Source organism: Gopherus flavomarginatus, chromosome 2, assembly GCF_025201925.1.
Source record: "Gopherus flavomarginatus isolate rGopFla2 chromosome 2, rGopFla2.mat.asm, whole genome shotgun sequence".
NCBI classification, from domain to species: Eukaryota; Metazoa; Chordata; order Testudines; family Testudinidae; genus Gopherus; species Gopherus flavomarginatus.
The window spans coordinates 235257454-235278982 of record NC_066618.1 but is presented as its reverse complement, the minus strand read 5'-3'; positions in this window follow the sequence as shown (position 1 = coordinate 235278982).

The window sequence follows — 21529 nt, the reverse complement described above, 5'->3', positions numbered from 1 at the left end:
CGGGAAAGGTGCATGACACTCGCATCTTCAGGAACTCTGGTCTGTTTGAATAGCTGCAGGAAGGAACTTACTTCCCAGACCAGAAAATTACCATTGGAGATGTTGAAATGCCTATAGTTATCCTTGGGGACCCAGCCTACCCCTTAATGCCATGGCTTATGAAGCCATACACAGGCACCCTGGACAGTAGTAAAGAGAAATTCAACTATAGGCTGAGCAAGTGCAGAATGGTGGTAGAATGTGCATTTGGACATTTAAAAGCTTGCTGGCGCAGTTTAATGACTAGGTTAGACCTCAGCAAAACGAATACTCCCCTTGTTATTGCTGCTTGCTGTGTGCTCCACAATATCTGTGAGAGTAAGGGGGAGACATTTATGGCATGGTGGGAGGTTAAGGCAAATCACCTGCTGGCCAATTATACACAGCCAGACACTAGGGCAAATAGAAGAGCACAGCTGGGCGCCCTCTGCATCAGAGAAGCTTTGAAAACCAGTTTAATGACTGTCCAGGCTACAGTGTGACAGTTTTCTTTGTTTCTCCTTGAAGGAAACCTGCCCCCTTGGTTGACTCTACTTCCCTGTAAGCCAACTGACTTCCCCCCTTCGATCATTGGTTTCAGAGGCAATAAAGTCATTATTGTTTCCAAATCATCCATTCTTTTATTAATTCATTACACAAATAGGGGGAAAACTTGCAAGGTAGCATGGGAGGGGTGGGTGAGGAGGGAAGCCCCGGTTGGGGTTGTGGATGAGAGGAGGAGGGAAGGACAAGGCCACACTACAGTTCAAAACTTATTGAATGCCAGCCTTCTGTTGCTTGGGCAGTCCTCTGGGGTGGAGTGGCTGGGTGCCCTCCACCCCCGCGTTGTTGGGCGTCTGGGTGAGGAGGATACTTGGGGAGGAGGGCATAGGCTACAGGGGCTACAGCAGTGGTCTGTGCTCCTGCTGCCTTTCCTGCAGCTCCACCAGAAGCCTGAGCATGTCAGTTTGCTCCCCCATTAGTCTGAGCAGTGAATCCTGACTCCTCTGAGCATGCACCTCCCTCCTCTCATTGCATTCATTTAACACTTTCCTGAACTCTGCCGTTGTTTGCTTCCATGCATTCTGCTGAGCTCTTTCAGTGTGGGAGAACTGCATGAACTCCTAGAACATCTTGTCACAAGTGCATTTTTTTTCACCTTTTAATCTGCACTAACCTCTGGGACCGAGATGATAGGAAGAGCATAGAAATATTTGCAGCTGCAGGAGGAAAAAAAGAAAGAGTAGTATTTTAAAAGATACATTTAGAGAACAAAGGGAAGACTATTTCACACTGAATCAAGTTGATTCACATTACATAGCACATGTGCTTTTGGTACAAGGTCGCATTTTGCCTCTTGTATTGAGTCCCTGCCGGTTTGGTGTGAGAGATCACACACGCTCAGCTAGGCAACAGAATTTGGCTTGCAGGCAGCCATGGTAAGGCAAAGGGTTTCAGCTTTGTCAACCTTCATAACATGTGGGAACAGTTTCAAACAGTTCCTTTCCCATACTGAGCAAAGCCCATTGGGTTAGCCATATAAAAGAAGGGGCTGCGGTTTTAGGGTGATTTTGCAGCACAATCCAATCCCCCCGCAATTCTCTGGGATGATCGCTTCACACCCCCACCCCGCCCTGTGTGGCTAGTATCAGGGAAGATTCCTGTCAGCCAAACGCAAACAGCTCTGCATGAATGGGCCTCCCCTCACCGCGTTGCTAACAGAGGGGATGATTTATTTTAGCCAAAGGCAAACAGCCAAAGCCTGGGCCCATTCGTTGCAAGGTTTTGTTCTGCAATGATTCCAGACTACTTGCTGCTGGCTTGAAGTGGTAAATCAATCATTAAACACACTTGCTGTTAAACCCTGTATTATATTTACCAAGGTACACGCACCAGAAATACTTTCTCCAGCTTCGTGATCTGGGATCTTGCCTTGGGAGGGGTGGGTGGGTATTGGTTCCAGGGTGATGAACAGTTCCTGGCTGCCAGAGAGAAGGGATGCAGTTCATTAAAGAACTGGCATGTATGGGGCTCTGAACCAGAGCGACTGTTTGCATCCCTTGTTTTTTGGTAGGCTCAGCTTCTTCACTTTCACACAGCACTGCTGTGTGTCCCTATTGTAGCCTCTGTCCATCACGCCCTTGGAGATTTTGGCAAATATATTGGCATTTCATCTTTTGCAATGGAGTTCTGCCTGCACAGATTCTTCTCCCCATACAGCAATCAGATCCAGTACCTCCCGTTTGGTCCATGCTGGAGCTCTTTTGCTATTCTGGGACTCCATGGTCACCTGTGCTGATCAGCTCGCCACGTTGGCCGAACACGTGTCAGCAGAGTCAGGATGAGCTCTACCCTGATATCTGGTGGTGAATTATGGGGAGTATGGAAAAATTCCAGGGAGCGTGGAAAGGAATTTCAGGTATTTGCACTGGCACACCCACCCCACCTAGCATAGCCCACGGCAGCCTGGGATGGTTAGTTTGACAGCTCTGGGATCCCCAGTTTCTTTGTTATTGGGACAGGAGGAATAAAAGTGTTGTCACCCTGATTATGTGAATGAGGAACTATGAGACTGCTTTATGACAGAGATGACTCAACCTCAATTAAGTAGTACTTGCTAGACAAGGGACATGGGTTCCAAAACCCAGTGAATTGAGAAAGGTTGGGGACTGGTGTGTACACCTGATGGTATGGGCCCCTTTTGAGGGCCTGGAACGCCGATTGCATATCCTCCTCTCTCCACTGTTAAAGAGTAGAGCTAATTTTCATTCCATTAGGAGTCCATCTAGAGGCAGCTGAGCTGAATTCATGTTGGGTCAATGGTGCACCAGCACTGGGGCTCCCCTACTATGAGCTGAAATAACTGAGTGCTGTGTTAACTAGTGGGGGAGCCTGAAGACCTGTTGCTAAGCGGCTGGCAGAGCGGAGCAGTTTGCAGCGTGCTGGAACAGGCCATGGAACACTGAGCGGAGTGGAGTGGTTTGCAGGGATGGCTGGCATGGCTCATGGGTCGGCTGGAGGAGCGGCACAACTGGTTTAGTGGAGCTGGTCATGGTGAAGGCTGCAGCAGAACTCCACGGAGTGGCGGAGCAGTTGGCCCTGGCCCACGTAAGGTGCTCCTTAACGCCCTGTGTGGGCCGCCCCCCACCCCCCATTTCCACCCAGGCTGGGAGGTAAAACTCTGCAGATAAACTTTTGAACTCTGGGGTGGCATTGACCAGAGACTTTCGGGTTGTTGGACTTTGGGGTGATTGGACTTGAGACCCTAAGGGGGAAAGGACATTGCCAAATGTACTTGGAGTTGGGTTTTTGCTTATGGTTTGTGTTATAATCCTGTTTGTGGTGTTTCTCCAATGTGATGCAGCATTGTTTCCCTCCTTTATTAAAAGGATTTTGCTACACTCAGATTCCGTGCTTGCGATAGGGGAAGTATTGCCTCCTACAGGCGCCCAGGGGGGTGGTATGTAAGTGTCCCAGGTCACTGGGTGGGGGCTCGAGCTGGTTATGCATTGTGTTATTGAAACAGAACCCCTGGATACTGAACTCGGCCCTTGTTGCTGCCAACTCAGAGGGGCAGAAAGGTTACACAGGAAATGAAATTCAAAAGTTCCTGGGGCTTTTCCTGTCTACCTGGCCAGTGCATCTGAGTTGAGACTGCTATCCAGAGCGCTCACAGTGGAGCACTCTGGAGTAGCTCCCGGAGGCCAATACCATTGAATTGCGTCCATACTACCCCAAATTTGACCCAGCGAGGTCGATTTTAGCGCTAATCCCCTCACTGGAGAGGAATACAGAAATCAATTTTAAGAGCCCTTTAAGTTGACAAAACTGGCTTGGTCGTGTGGACAGGTGCAGGGTTAAATTGACCAACCACTACTAAATTTGACCTAAACTCATAGTGTAGAACAGGCCTTTGTGGCTATATATTAAAAAAATAGATTTTTGTTTAAGCCACAATGGCCAGTTAGTTCTCTAAACAAAAGCACTTCCTTATTTCTATAAGGCCTTGAAGTATGTTGTTATCCTCAACTAGCCCTAGCACAATTAAAAAAAAATCTTCCATTTCTTTTTCCATTAATCCAATTTTTTTGCCATTCCTCTTTTAAATTTTTCTGTATTAGGCTTTTGAATTCCTGTTTACTCAAGGCTATTTACATTGTCAATCCTTCCATTTTTTTACAGTGTTTTTAGCTGCTTTGTCTGTCATTTCATTCCCTGTTATCCCAATATGCACTTGGATCCAAGCTAATGCTACATGTATCCTTATCTGTTATTAGAAATATAGTTTCATTGGTTAAATCACGTCTGCATACTGAAACCCTTTTTATTCACCATAAGGCCTGAAATTAAATCCAAAAAAATGACCACCGCTGCTGGGCATACATCCCAGATTCAATTTAATGCTAGCATTATTGGTACTAATTCAGCTGTCATGGCAGCTATACAATTGGATATTCTTTTAGATGTACTAATTCCCAGTTTTGGTATACAGTATGCTGTCTCCACTTTGTTTTTTCTTTTGTGGACCCATCTGTATATATCTGACAAAACTAATTCCACCTTTCATCTACACAATGGTACAGTTCATTTTTAATACCTACTTATCTCTTTTTTCCCTTTAAGTTTATAAAAGGATTATAAATCCATGTTTAAACATGCAGCTTTCCACCCATAAGTGATCTTCCCAGGACTAAAAGTTCTGACTTTGTTCAGCTTTTCCTTGTCTTTCAGCTTCTGCATCTACACTTGAACTCAGATAGTATGTGGAGTTCTAACACTGTGTGCTATGGTTCACCTATAACATGCCAAACAATCTTCATACTTGTTTGGTATTTTCATCACTGCAGTTCCCATTAACTTTGGCCCAGAAAGTTATGTTCAGTAGTAGTAAGGTGTAGAGTAACTGGCATTTCACTAGAAAGTGTAGCACACATGTAGGTGTGGTAATAAAATGCACCACACGCAATATGCAGTGCCTGGCCTTGTGTTTAATCTAATTTTTTAAGTTCTAATTTTGATTATGGCTGCCCAGCTTTTGGGTCAGCCATAGCCAATAAGTAAGGTTACATTTTAGTCATGAGTATTTTTAGTAAAAGTCATGGACAGTTCACAGGCAGTAAACAAAAATCAATGTCCCATGACCTGTCCATGACTTGTAGTATATACCCCTGACTATAACTTGGGGCGAGAGTGGCCTGGGGGCACCCTGGGTGCTAGGGTGGAGCAGTTGGCAGGGCTGGCAGGCTCCCTACCTGGCTCCACACCTCCCTGGAAGCAGTGACTTCCACCTCCCTCAGCTCATAGGTGAACGCTTGGCCAGGCAACTCTGTGTGCTGCCTCCACCCCGAGTGCTGGCTCCGCAGCTCCCATTGGTCAGGGACGGTGCCTGCAGGCAGAGGCAGCATGCAGAGGCGCCTGGCTATTCCTCTGCCTAGGAGCTGAGGGAGGGGGAAGTCACCCCTTCTGGGGAGCCCCCCAAGGTAAGTGCCACTCAGAGTCTTCACTCCCCCTATGCCCCAACCTCCAACTCTGAGTCCCCTCCCACACCCAAACTCCTGCTGCTGCTGGGGAGGGGGAAGGTGGCCTGAGACTGCCCAAGCAGCAGCCTGTGTGGCTGGCCTCAGAGCCCTCCCAGCTGCTCGGGAGGCCTTGGGGTCAGCCAGACTGGCCACTGCAAAAGTCACGGAGGTCCCAGAAGGTCTCAGAATCCGTGACCTCTGTAACAAACTTATCAGCCTTATCAATAGCTGGTCTGATTAAGGCTTTGTATACTATCAACAGTGTTTTTTAACTGTTCCCCCAATTAGTCCCAGGATGATTTTTAAGCAGGTTAATCCTTCCTTTACATTTATCTTTAATATAGTTTATATTATCTTTCCAAGGTAACTGATTAATCAAATATTACCCCTAAGAATTTTTTAAACCTTTTAATTATTTCTAGTTGTTCTCTCTACAGATAGAGGCTACATTCCTTTGTTGATTTCATTTTTGTAAAGAAAAGTCCTTTGGGCTTAGCAATGGAGAACTTGAAACCCCATGCATTTCCCCAGTCAGAGGTCTCTCGCAGCACTTTGTTAATTCTCTTTTCTGCCACCTAACCCCAGAGTACAATCATCTGCGAATAAAATGACACTTATCCCGCACTTATTTGTTTTAAGAGATCATTTTTAATATATATATTCAACATTAAACTTTCTCCAACTCTGCATGGTGCTTTTACTCAATTCTCTAATCCACCCATACATTCTTTCCCTTATCCATAATGCACCTATTTTATACAACTAGCCTTCCCTCCACAGTATGTTATATGCCTTTTCAATATCTAACAAGACAGCTATGATGAAACCTTTGTGCCTCATACTTTTTTGTATTTCAGTTTCTAATTTAATAATGTGAACAATGGCACATTTTCTTCTCCTAAAACCATTCTGCACTTACCTATAATGCCACTGTTTTCCAAACAGGCAACCAATCTTGCATCCACCATTCACTCCATAATTTTATCCAGAAAGGATGTAAAGGTAATTGGGCTGTAGGCATCCACTCCTATGGATAGTTTGCCTGGTTTTCATATTGGAATTACTACTATGTGTTTCCACTCTATCGGTATCAGTCCTTTTTCCCCCATATATGGTTATGTGATTCCAGAAGAAGCCTAAAACTGCTTTCAGAGAGATATTTTAACATTATGTAGCATATATTATTTTTATCTGGAGATATATTCTTGCTGATATTAATAAATTTCTCAGATTTCCACAGGCAAAACCATTTAGTCAGAGCAGTATCTTCATGTTTACCCCAACTACATAATAGATCAGGACTCACTCTTCAATGAATTGTCTTAATCTAGTGGAAAATTTCACTTTGATTTTCATCATTACTTAGCCCTGGGAAAGTTTCTGCTAAACTTCTGCTTTCTCATTATTAGAACTTCTAGTTATGTTGTCAGTCACAATCAGACTATTAGTCTGAATTCCATTAATTTTTCTAATATACCTGTATATTTCTGATGTCTTGGTATCTTTATTTATCCGCCCATAGTGCTTCCTCCAACTTTCTTTCTTTGATGTTTATTTAATAATTCTTTGTGCTATTGCCTTGCTTCTTTTATACTTCATTAGATCTTTGCTATTCATTGTACTTTTCACTTTCTGTAGGCGTTGTTCCTTTCTTTAATTGCCATTTTACACTCCTCATTCCACCATGGAAGTGAGTTTTTAGTTCTGGGAACTTCAGTATTTTAGGTATGATTACAGTAGCTGCTGCTATTAATCCTCATATTACATTATCATTGCAGTTGCCTATGTCATCACTTACACAAAGATTATTCCCAAATTCAGTACATTTACATGTAAATATTTCCTAGTTAGCTTTCTTAAAATTCCAGGTGGATAATTTTCCATTACCTTCAAACTCACCTTGCCCTTGAAAAGTAATAAGTATATGGAAATGGTCACACCCCATTCTTTCGTCTTTATATATTCCCCAGTTGCATTTAGTTGCCATATCTGCTGTTATATTTACCAGGTCTAAACAGGAAACATTACCAGTTGCTGCATTAAATCTAGTGGTGGGGCCATCATTTAAAACTACTGAATTGTTTTAATCAATTAACTTTTCTAAACATGCACCATTTTTATCAGTTGTTTTACTTCCTCCACAATTTGTTATGACTATTTAGGTCACCAGATATAATATATGATTTAGCATTCTTCACCATTTCTTGTAGCTCTGAGTTTTCTAATTTCCCTCCACAGGCACCAACTTCCTGCATTACCGGAAGGTGCTCAATCCCAGCTCCACTCCAGACCCTGCCTCCACTCCACCCCTGCCCTACCCCTTCCCACTCCTCCCTTACCCGACTTTCTACATCCCTGAGTGCATCCTGCCCTTGCTCCTCCCCCTCCCCCACAGTGCCTCCTGCATGCTGCTGAACAGCTGATCTGTGGCGAATGGGAGGTGCTGGGAGGGGGGAGTAGGGGATGTGCTGATCAGCAGGGCCACTTGCAGCAGGAGGTGCTGAGGGGTGGGGAGCTGATTAGTGGAGCTTCCAGTAAGTGCTGAGCACCCACTATTTTTTCCCCTGTGGGTGCTCCAGTCCCGGTTTTTGGTTTTGCCTAAAGTCAATATACCCTAGAATTTTAAAAGCAAGCTTTTTCACCAAGCATGTTTCCTGTATACATATATCTGGTTTAGTTTTCATTTCCAGTATATTTTGTTTTTTTGTTCTTGACCATATGCTATCAAACTCTGCACAGTCCAACAAAAGATTGTGATCCTCACTGGTCATATTTCTCCATTAATCTCATTCAAAATTGCATGAATACCTTCCATTGACAAATTGCTAATATACAAGCATTTTTCTGTTGCTCTTACTATAATTCTCATTTTTTCTGATTATTCCCATTTGTGACGTACAATTTATCACTTCTATCATAAAAGCAATAAACCCTTATTTTGTCACTACTAGTATATCATTGCCTATTCCTTTTGCAGTGCTTATCATATTCTTTACAGAATAAGGCTGTGTCTGCTGTTCCCCTTTTCCTTTGCTGATTTTCTCTTCCACTGCCACTTGATGCTTTGAGAGACTCCTTACAGCTTGTGCAAAAGATATGTTATTAATTTTTTGTCTTTTGTGTCTCTTTAGCTCAGTGGGTCTCAAACTTTTTTTTACTGGTGACCCCTTTCACATCACAAGTCTCAGAGTGAGACCCCCTTATAAGTTAAACTCACTGTTTAATGTATTTAACATCATTATAAATGCTGGAGGCAAGCGGGGTGTGGGGTGGAGGTTGAAAGCTCGTGACCGCCCATGTAATGACCTCATGACCCCCCAAGGGGTCCCAACCCCCAGTCTGAGAACCCCTGCTTAGCTTGTCTCGCTCCAGTACACCTTCTATATGCTTGGCTGTGATTACCACTGCAGTTACCACATTTAACCTCTGTCCCTTCTATATAATTTTCATATGAATGCTCTCCCTCATATTTACTGCATCTCATTTTCCCTTTATAAACAGTTGCCATATGCCCATACCATTGGCACTAATAACCCCTTAAGGGAGGGAGGCTATATGGCTTGGTTCTGAATAGCTGAACCCTTAGGGCAGGTCTACCCTACAGAATTACTTTGGTATAACTACATCGCTCAGGGGTGTGAAAAATCCACACACAACTCCAGCAACATAGTTATACTGACCTAAACTTCTGTGTAGACAGCACTGTCAGCAGGACAGCGTCTCCCACTGACATAGCTACTACCCGTAACGGAGGTGGAATAACTATGCCACTGGGAGAGCTCTCTCTAACAGTCTCTTTTTTGAGTTTCCAGAGTGACTTCATATGGAAAATTCCCCATCTCCCTCTAGCCCTGCACCCAGCCCCCTTCTGCTCTGAATTTCCTGTTTATAGCAGCCACCCAGTTCCTTTGCCAGATGGGACTAGAGTTCATTTAAGTCTGGCCCATTCTCAAGATGCAGCCAGATAGCATAACTGGCTGTGCAGGCCCACATTAACCTATTCAGGGCCTGTGTGGGGTACACACTTTATCACAGGGGAGCCTGGCTAGAGTAAGAGGGACCTGTCAGGGATAGGAACAGGTGGAATCATGGTGCATAGAGCTACAAAAAGTCTAGGCAGTACTGCCACCCATCAGTAATCAGTGATAGGCTGCCATAATGTAGACAGCCCTCTAGGGCTTTGGGAGTCATCCATTCAGAGAACAGAAACAATACTACCTGACTTATTTGACTGATTACCCAGCACGAAAAATAGCCAGAGTGAATAGTTCAAAAGTAGTCCATGGGCTCAAAGACAGTTGTCTAAATAACATTGAATAACTTGAATTTTATTGGTTTATTATTCAATCTGTTTGCAGATAATTCTCAAACAAAAAGGCTATGAATAAATTGTCTGCTGCAAATAGTTTTCCCAACTCTAATGGTGAGAGCTTTTTCTGGCTGGACAGAATGAGGCTGTAATTATGGATGATTTTTGATCTTATAGGTTCCTAAGGTATTTAAAATCTGAATTATGTCCATTGCAAAATGAAAAGGCTATTTGGACAGTCCTTCAATATTGCACAATATCACAGGAGATGTAAATAAGAACTAATCCAAAGTCCATTCTATTGACTTCAATGGGCTTTGGATCAGCCCCTTAATAATCATTATTCCAACTTTACAGTTTGCATATCTGTGTATAGTTAAGAAAAAAAGCAGTCCTGCCAACATTAAATGAATCAAACAACGATGACGCTTACTGAGCTAGATTTTCTATTGGTTTTACACTGGTGCAGCTCCATTGGTTGCAGTCCCACTATATCTTTGATACTAGAGTAAGTAAAGCTGTGCATATATGCTTCCAATAGTGCATGATACTGATGCTAGGTCACAACTTTGTTTTGTGTGGCATCTAGGTCCTATACTTTTTAATTATAATAATGGGCTGATTTAACACTTTCCATAATCCGCAGTAAGAACCACGTTAGCTCTTGCGTTTCTGATATAAAAGGAGTAAACTCTTCCCCTTTAAGATGTTTTCTAATTTGTCTTGATATATTTATCAAAAACTTTAAAGCAGAGACCATCTTTTATGTTGCATTTGCTACCTTACCCCAAAGGGACCCTAATCTGGACTGAAGTCTGTGGATAGTACCATGGTAAACAAAATAACATTGCAATTTGCCTTAAGTGACTCAAGGTCAGCTTTTCATCCATTTGCCACTGCAGTGGAGAAGCATTGAGACTCCAGAACAAATAACTTGTGTAATGTTTCCTCAAAAGCTAATGAAACCAAAAAAAGCCTTGTCTATCATTTGTTTGCTAAAATATCAAATATTTCAGAAAAAAATGTAATATGCTAGTTTTATATTTTTAAATGTCAGCATTCAATAGCAAATGTCATCTTTTCAGTAAGGAACAAGAGCTTTGCAATATCAGTGAAACTACAGTGAACTTCTGGACATGAATTTGACCCACCTGTAGTTCATTCTTCATACCGATAGAGATTTTTGTTAGCCTGAAGGAAAAGTAAAGGTAATTTGAGCCAGGGATTTTGTCAGACACACCATGAACTTTAACCTCCATCCTAATATAAAGACAGATTTTCAAATGAAAGAACCCCTCTTATGGCACAAAGACATCTCCTCTCAAGCACCTGTAGGCATTGAATCTGTTGTCTCCTTATCTCCCATGCTTCTGCAACATCTAGCATTGTACTGCACAACACTTTCTATACAGGTGGGCGTTTAAGACTCAGTGACATTGGCTTGATTTATACAACCCCTGAGATATTATTCCACAGTCTTCCAGCATTCCTCAGTCTGGACTGTATCTCATCTTCAAGCTTGCAGTCTTCCAAAAGCCATCTGCCAATGTACTTGAACTGATCAGGCTGGTTTAATTTCACTTCATTAATCTCTATGTCCAGTTTCCCTGTGGCACCTCTACTGACCCAAACGACCTCAATCATAGTCATGCTCATTTTCATCCCATGCCAGTTTAGCTGGTCATAGCACTGGTTTACTATCTCTAGGTGTCCTTTTAAGAATGCCCTTTTATTGCTATGTCAGCTGCAGATAACAGCTTCTCACCATTTCCCATTGGGATCCTCCTGCTGACACAGTCTGTCGATATGATAAACAGCAGCAGACTTAGGGCTGTCTCCTGGTGTGATCCAGCTTTCACTTCAAAGAGATTTGTTGTTCCAAAAACCACATTCAGATAGATCACTTTTATAGGTGATCTAAATAGGGCTTTCCCATAATTATTAAACCTTTCATACTTCCTCAGCATTGGTGCGAGCATCCTTTGGTCCACTTTATTGTATGCCTTTTCCAGGTCTCTACAAGCCTATCCTGCTGATGTTCTAGCTGCTTGTCTATCCTTTGCCAAATTATAAACATGACACCTGTGGTTCCTCATCCTTTCCTAAAGCTGAACTGGTCTTGTTTGAGGAGGGGATTCCATCATTCTCCTTATGCTAGCATCCAGGATACGTTTCAGTATCATCATCCTATGCAACAATAGCTTTGTCCCTTGATAGTTCCCACATTCATGGATGCTTCCCTTCTTATGTATTGGAACCTGTTATACCAATTATATTAGACCAGTAAAAACCAGCAGGATCTTATTAAAGGGGACAAGACAAAGATGTCACATTTATTATGATAACAATTTGATTTATGACTAATAACTAATATCTTAATTTTTATACACACACACACATTATACCTAATACCTATACACACACACACACACACAAACACACACACATACATCCATCAGATGTTCTGCAGCTGCTGCATAGTTACCAGTCCTGAAGATAGCTTAAGTTCATAGCTTGATTTTGTAGCTTGGCTTCGTAGCTTGTGGCGGCTAACTGGCCAGGAAAGCCAGGCACAAGGACAAGCTGGATCTCTGTTGGGCAGGCACTGAGGTCCTTCCATGTTGGCAGCAGAATGTTACCCAGAGTCTCTCATCTCACCCTTCTTTTTCATAGGCTTTTAGTTTGGATTCAAAGTCTATAGGTCTTGCTGTGTCACCCATCAATTGCAGGCGTGACTTTCAGCCTTGAACTTGGCTTTGATCTTCCTTCTGTTGTTCTGTTGTCCTTTTCTTTTTAGGGTGGATGCTTCTTACTTTGTTTAGGGCTGTTGTCTAGGTCTTCAGCCGTTAATATTTGAACTTTATCTCATCAGGACAGGCTGGGGCTGGAGGTTGATTCCGTCATTCATACATACCTCATTCACACATCTAAACTAAACTAATAAGATTACAGCAGGGTTTGCAAAAATGAAAGTTGGAGGAAGCTTTTACAAAATGGAGTGAGTGTTTTAAAATGGGGTTTGAATTACAATATGGAACAGAAGTTACAGTATAGGCAAGTGTAGTGAATGGTGAACAGAAGTTACATTAATAAAGTGAACAATTAAAAACAATTTCATTTGTCAGTTCTACATTGTCCCCCTTTTGACCCTTCAATCCAGGGGCACTGAATGGGTCACACTTTATGTAATTGTTTTAAGGCAGAACCAACATAACAGTTAGGATTACTAATAGGACAATGAGGGGATGAAAAATTATATTTAGAACTGATGACCAGGTGGGCTGCTTCTACAACACTTTGCCCCTTGAGTTATGACCATTACAGTAGTTGTTGACATTGTAGGGCAAGGTGATCTGTTGCAACAAACCAAATAATTATAACTAGATGAATATAACTAAACCTCTTACAATTGACTAAACACCAGATATAACCTACACATAAATGAAAACAATTATAGTTATAATAATTGGGAATACAATAAAACCATTACAATCATTGGGTACATTGACAAATAAAATGAGGACCAAGTTTGATGCAGCAATAGCCATCAAACAATAAAAGTTACTGAAGTCAGGACCTTTTTAAGCACACACAGCAAACAAGATTTCGTAGGAGGACCACAGTTGTCATGCAAGGTTAAGCTGATTTGGATTTAAACTAACATTTTGTTGCTAAAAAGTTGCAGAATCCCCTATTTTTAACAGTTGTTTTCAAGAGGTTTCTGGGGACCTGAAAGATGGGGCCTTACAATTATGGGCCAAGGTTTTACAAATTACGAGGGCCCAAGAATTACCCTTTAGGGCTTGGGGGAGTAGAACCAGAGTGCATAGAGGAAAGTGTGAAATTAACAATATAAGCAAATGTAACTAACAATACAAATGTATCAATAACAAACATTAACAACAAAATGACTATTAGAGAACCTAACAAAAAATAAACCTGATGCACTGGGGACCAAAGTTTTTTTTTTTGGACACAAGTGGTGATTGCTAAGTTGGATGGACTTGGGGGAAGTAGAGAGAGGAAAAGACATTTGTCCTGTCTAGTGTAGTATTTCCTTTTTGTTTTTCTGGACCCAATGCTAGCACAGGACACCACTAAAGACAGACACAGAACATGCAACACAGAACATGCAACACAGACTTTTTCGCGACACTATAACCATGGTATTTTATAACTCTTCAGCTGGTACCAGCTCTCCTCATGTTCTGGTTCAGAGCCTGAAAAATAGAAGCTTAGAAACAAATTAGCACAGTGCTCCCACATGGCAGACCCTGCTCAGTCTTTGCCACAGTGTGTTTGGTACTTGGGGCTGCACAAATGCTAATTAGGTGGTTCATTTCTTTGTGACTTTAGATTTTTTTTTTCCATTTTAAAATTCCCAGCCACTTTGCCATGGCCTGGAGGTCTGAGGCAGAAGCAGGCACTGTTGTTACTGTTGCAATGGCATTTTGGCCCTGGGAGGAGGAATCTACCCAAATATTCCCCTTTCCACTCTCCAGAGGGGTCCCTAAAATTTGCCCCTTTTGAGGTCTCAAATGTTCCTTTTTCTGACATTAGTGCTGCTGTAAGATGTGAGAGTGCTGTTTTAACTCTCTGTACTCAACCTTAAGGGCATCTAACTAGGTTTGAGTACGACATACATTTTTATTTCTCTGCTTTTGCAGCAGGGTTTTGTAAACCTTGGTGCAGTTTTTTATTTTTACAGGCTGTTAGGTGGAGGTAGCTGTCATTACAAGCCTCCCACAGCAGCCAGATCCCTGCAGCGTCTCTTTTTGTTGCATTTGGGGGTTTACATATGAGGATATATTGAGCCAACCTATCCTCTAGGTCTGAAATGGTGCAGATATCTGCAAGGGCTTGTTCAGTCTAAGGACTGTGCCCATATCTCTGAAGGATTTGTTTAGAAGGCATTATCTCTTTAATAAAAGGTGAGGTAGAAGCTACATTCCTCCCTCTGAGACTCTTTTCCCTTGCCTTTTCTTAAACATTTTTAATTTTGTTCAGCAAGCAGCACTGCTGGCCCCTGGGACCCTCTTGCTGCCCCTGATTTTTCTTTCTTTTCCTGCTACCTATCCGGAGGCCAGCAGGTTTTGTTAACAATTTTATGTTTTCTGCTACCTATCCAGAGGCCAGCAGGTTTTGTTAACAATTTTATGTTTTCTGCTACCTCTTCGGAGGCCAGCAGGTTTTGTTAACAATTTTATGTTTTCTACTACCTCTTCGGCGGCCAGCAGGTTTTGTTAACAATTTTATGAGCTCTTTATTTTCCTGCTGCCCACTCGGGGGCCAGAAGGTTTTGGTTAACCAAGAATAGAACCGTGCTCTGTAGAGCCGGTTGTGTGCACACAGATTGGTTTACAATAAGTGAGGCAAAAATACCAATAATCCCCCTTTCGCTATTCTCCACCAAAATGTTATACCAATTATATTAGACCAGTAAAAACCAGCAGGATCTTATTAAAGAGGACAAGACAAAGGTGTCACATTTATTATGATAACAATTTGATTTATGACTAATAACTAATATCTTGATTTTTATACACACACACACACACACACATTATACCTAATACCTATACACACACACACACACACACACACACATATTCACACACACACCCTTCAGATGTTCTGCAGCTGCTGCATAGTTACCAGTCCTGAAGATAGCTTAAGTTCATAGCTTGATTTTGTAGCTTGGCTTCGTAGCTTGTGGCGGCTAACTGGCCAGGAAAGCCAGGCACAAGGACAAGCTGGATCTCTGTTGGGCAGGCACTGATGTCTTTCCATGTTGGCAGCAGAATGTTACCCAGAGTCTCTCATCTCACCCTTCTTTTTTACAAGTTTTTAGTTTGGATTCAAAGTCTATAGGTCTTGCTGTGTCACACTGCCTCTGGGTTTAGATTGATCACCCATCAATTGCAGGCGTGACTTTCAGCCTTGAACCTGGCTTTGATCTTCCTTCTGTTGTTCTGTTGTCCTTTTCCTTTTAGGGTGGATGCTTCTTACTTTGTTTAGGGCTGTTGTCTAGGTCTTCAGCCGTTGGTATTTGAACTTTATCTCATCAGGACAGGCTGGGGCTGGAGGCTGATTCCGTCATTCATACATACCTCATTCACACATCTAAACTAAACTAATAAGATTACAGCAGGGTTTGCAAAAATGAAGGTTGGAGGAAGCTTTTACAAAATGGAGTGAGTGTTTTAAAATGGGGTTTGAATTACAATATGGAACAGAAGTTACAGTGTAGGCAAGTGTAGTGAATGGTGAACAGAAGTTATATTAATAAAGTGAACAATTAAAAACAATTTCATTTATCAGTTCTACAAACCAAGCTAGGAGAATTCCTGAAGGACAGATGCAAGTCTGTCTAGCCATATGGCCTTAACCACTCTGATCATCCGTCTTATCCCTCTCTTGTCCAAGTCTTTCACCAGGTCCACTGTCACTTCATTAGGTCCCATTCTTCATTTCCTGAATCATTTATTTCTCTAACCAAAAAGTAATACATTCAATTCTGTGATTGTTAGTATTGTATTTTTGGATTGTGTTTGGTAGTGATTTGTAAAGTTCCTTGCTCATGCTTTGTAAATAAAATGCAATAAAAAAATACCAGCTACACAATGGCCTCTGATTTGTTGCAATTACTTATATTTACTACATTCCAAGTGTTAAGAGAAGACTCCTTCTTATACCTGGAAGCATACAAGCTCTCTAATTTGTAGAGCATACGGATGGAATGTATCAACAGTCCATGCACCTGAGAAGAATAGTTTTAGTTTTGTTAGTAGCCTAATGTTCCTGTCAATTTGTTCATTTTAAAAAGTAACTGATAAGGAAGGGATGTGCTACACATTAATTAGTCTTACTGATGCTAAACCATGAAAAGTAAAAGGATGTTTGTGTCTATGTCACTGCAATCAGCATTGCTGCTGGGTTGCAAGGGTCTGGAAAATTGCTGTTCATCTATTGCACCAGCCTTAAAATCAAATTCTGCTCTCAGGAAGAAAAATGTGCCCAAGACAAGTTTAGTCAGATCTTAGTGCATCACAGAGGTTTGGAATGTTTTCAAAGGCCTTAACTCTTAATTTCCACAGATCTCTATTTACAGGGGAGACTACTGGAAGCCTATGGATCTACACTTCTGCCAAAAACATTCAGTGTTTAACCCATAGTGATAGCTGTGTTAGGGTGACCAGACAGCAAGTATGAAAAATTGGGACAGATGCCCATATTAAAAAAAGCCCCGAATAGCAGGACTGTTCCTATAAAATCGGGACATCTGGTCACCCTGAGCTGTGTATAGGCTTCTCCGTGCGTATATTTGTTCCTTCAACATTCCTGCTTTGCTTTCAAAAACAAAGAACTAGACTGTTGGTTATTCCATTACTTGAAATAACTGACCATATTACTCTCTGGAAACAATATTTTCTAAAGCGCATAATTACGGATGTTTTGAAATCCCAGGAACCCAACCTTTTATCCACTGTACTAGGAGTCAGCACATTTAGGACTGAATCTTCAGCTGTGATGGAGCAGAGCCCAGCATAGCTAAGACAAAAGAAAAAGTGCTTCTAAACCACTTTCCTGACTCACTCACGCCTCAAATCTTTCCACACCACAAGCCTAGAGCTGCTGTAAGTTACATTGGGTTGTAATGTCTCAAGTGGCACAAAGAGACTTTAGCAAGGATCTGGCCTCTAATTTCTGGTCCCACTCTTATGCTAACTTCCTTTGCGATGTGTGACAAGTCACTAAGCCTCACTTACAGGAGGCACTGAGAGATGAAATACCTGCATGCCTCCATTATGCCTACTTCCCCTCTACTTCAGCCTCATCTCCTTTACATATGAGCTCTCTCATTCAAATCAACCTCCTTTTTTCCCTTAAATGGTTATGCTTCACCCTCCGACTGTGAAGTCTTGTGCACGCTAATGAACACACACTAGCTGCTTATGTCCCAATAGAAAGAAATCAAAGTCTCCCAGCTTCACTAGAGAAAATTCTTAAAGGTACAGCAAGTGCCATGCCAGAGTCTTCAACAGAAACCAGTTTAGAGCATGCTCATTTCAATACCAAAAGAGCAGCAGTATTTATTTGTAAAAAAAAAAGAAAAGACAGTTAACTATGCAAAAACCCAAATGCTTTGCTTTGATCAAAGGCACAGACACTTCCTGCTTTTTTAGGCCAGATATTTGTTTATGGCTGATCTCTCCTATACTGTACCCTCTGACTTCTCAAGAAAGCAGGTCTTGTATTTAAAACCAGCAGGCCCCTGCTCCTTTCAGGTCACTTTCTGGCAGTGACTTGTCAGTCTGTCAATCATCCCAGCTCCTACCACCCCGTACATATTTATATAGAAAAAGCAGTCTCAGCCCCTATCCATTCCTGGTAGAGGTTAGGAGTTTTCTCTCCCCACTTCTTAGATCACATGAGGACGTATCCCCCAGTGAAAAGGTGTTAGCCTTTTCTTTGGTGATGGACTACCACTCATGTGCCTTTCTCCTCACAAGAAGCAAACCACAGCACTATATAATAAACTCAGTAAGTACTGGAAGGAACACTTGACATAGTAAATGCCACAGATCTAGGGTGACCATATTTCCCAAATTGAAAATGGGACACTCCCAGCCAGTTGCCCGATTCCCCCTCCCTGGTCCCCTGGGAGACTGTTGTCCATGGCTAGAATCCTGCGGGGGGCCCTCAGGAGGCTGTCTGCCAGTCTCTGGAACCCTGCCACCCCCCAATGCTGGAACGCTGCCTCCTCTCCCCAGCTCTGCCTCCTCACTGCCGGTGGGCGGGCTGTTATCTCTGCTCACCCCCCCACATGTTCCTGCACACTGCACCCCACTTTTTTGACAAAAGTGGGCATTTGTCCTGTTTTCTCTTGTCAATTGATCAAGTCAGCAAGAGCAAACAGAACAAATGCCTCCTTGGGGGGGCGGGGGCGGGAGGGAAGTCAGGACAGCTAGGACAGAGCTTAAAAAAGGGACCATCCTGGACAAAACAGGATGTATGGTCTCCCTACATGGATCTGTGGATTTCATGGAGGGTGACATTCAGCAAGGATGTGGAGATGGAGAAGAACCACTAGGGTGGGTCATGGTAAGATGAATACTGGTGAAAATGGTGGATAGTGGGATTAAAATGAATTAAGGTCTCTTTATATAAAACAGGTTTCTGCATAGATTGTCAATTTAAAATGGACAGGTATCTTAACTGGACTGTCCAGATAATCCTTGTACTGTTTAAGAGAGGTCAGTGGGTCAGTTTATTATTAATTACTGTTGTCATTGTTTGTATTTAAGCAGTGCCTCCAGCCAGGTTGGGGGCACATTGTGCTAGATGCTGCACAGATATATAACAAAAAATAATCCCTACCTCACACACACAACCTTAAAGACAAAACACAAGACAAATGGGTGGAGGGTTTAATGGGAGGACAGGACAGGGCAATAGTAAATCGTGCATGTTTTGCATAGATCAATTGTGTGCACAATACATCGGTGTAATAAGCTCATCAATATCAGTCATCTCTGCTCATCACCTGCTTAGCTGTTATCAGACGGCAGTGTCCTGTATGCATCATGGGGGAGGTGACTCTTAAAGCAGATCTGAAAGTAGTGGTGTTTACAGATTTTAACCAGCTTTCCCTCCACCCCTAACACACAAAAGGCAATGTGATTGCAGCTGGAACACAAAGGCTTAATTTGTCAGTACTCTTTGAAATTCAGCATGAAAATGTCATTGACTTCCTGCTGGGGAAGCTACAAAAAAAAAGTCCGCCCTCCTTTCCCTAAGAATTTTGGAGAAATAAAATTATGAGATGCAAATCCCACTTGTGTGCGCTCTGAGAAAAACATGAAAATTAAGGGCCGGATTCTACCAGGCTTATACATGAACCCCAGTTAGGCTCTTTGAGGGCCTACTTGCCATGCCAAACAGGGCTGGCATAAAAGTGCCCATCTGCACCCAGTGATGAGAAGAAATAAAAAGGATCTTGGGGCATGGTCATAGCTACTAAAGGATACAGCAACAGATCCTGCAGAAGACAAATGCACAAAATATTGGTCCATAAATTGATAGATGCCAGTTTGGAGAAAAATACTTTTCTCTAAATAAACAGTTAAAGATCAACATGATTTAATTTATTAAAATTATTTTTTGTTTTCAGATCACTATATTACAAATTAATGTTCTGTACATTTTAGTAATATAGCCGTGTATTGTTTGATTTATAAGAAATACACAAAAAAAAGTCTACCACTATTTCATAAGAGAAGTCAGAAATGCATAAAGTAGTGGTGTTTTACATGAATTAAAAAAAAAAAAGACAAGTCATTCTGATTCTCTGCTGCCTTGCACCGTCTGTAGTCATGCAAAATGAGGGCAGGGTGCAGAAGAGTAGCATTCAATATTATCTATAGGACATCTATCACCACAGGCCTTGAGACAACTAATAGAATAGAACTGAAACATAACACTTAAAAAAAAAGAAAGACAATGTAGTTCAAAACATGAGAATGATTCAAAGAAACATCAGCTAAGAAGAAGGTGGAATAGTATTAAACATCTAATAGAAGGATTCCACAACTATACACAATGGATATTGATGGAAATAGACAAAGCCCTAGTGAACGTGGAATGCTATGTTGTTGTATGATGACAGAACCCCTCTGAGAGACATTTCTAAAAGGTATATACATACATAATGCCAAATGACTTCAATTCAAATACTGTTATGTTCTCCTAAATATAGAGACTTCAAGTAAAAGAAAAACGTCTTGGACATGGGAGGAACATTCAAACTGAATAAATGAACTTCTCCTATTTTGAATAAAAGCAAATGTCATTTACTTGGCTCATGATATACTGACTGAAAACTGAGAGACACACAGGAAATAATGTGATTAAATAGTTCTTCATCTGGTACACTGTTTATGTATTCAGCCTTGATGATAATGCTCCCAAAGACAATCAATCACTGATTTTAATTTGCTTTATTGTGTTCCAGCCAGAAAAAGAAAAAAGTGAAATAAATGTAGAAGTTCTTTAGCCATTCCCTTGCATTCTAAAATAACCCAGATGGAACATACCACATATGCTATTCACTAAAATGTGAAATTAAGCAATAAGACTAAAACACTGTATTTTTAGGGTTTATTAATATAGATTATAGATAGAAGGGAGATAGGGGTCATATCCTTCACTAGTTTATGGTATATCTTAGGTGCAGTAGGTGGTCAATAATGACATTCATTTATATAGTGGTGTAAGTGTGTGAGGAGCTACATAAAACAGAGTGACACCTTTCTGCCATGAATTTTACAGTCAAAGATGAGACATAAAACAGAGTGTGGGTGGGTGGGAGAAAAGAGATTACAATTGAGGAGAACAAGAGAAGATGTAGGTTTGAAGGAGGAAAATGATCACTATGCAGACAAAAAATGGGAGATTAATTTAAAAGTATTGAGCTGCACTATAGACTGTATAAAGCTCAGACTGGAAGAAGAAGACAACAAGGATCTGGGAAAGGGGTCAGAGCAGGGTGCTGTAGTGACTAGACTGGGTTAACTCATTGAAATGCTGTGACTTGACAGATTATGACAAGCTGTAGGCTTGATTAGTAAATTCAGCTACTGCCTTTACAGTTTGTCTGTTCATCACGATGTCCACTTGCTTC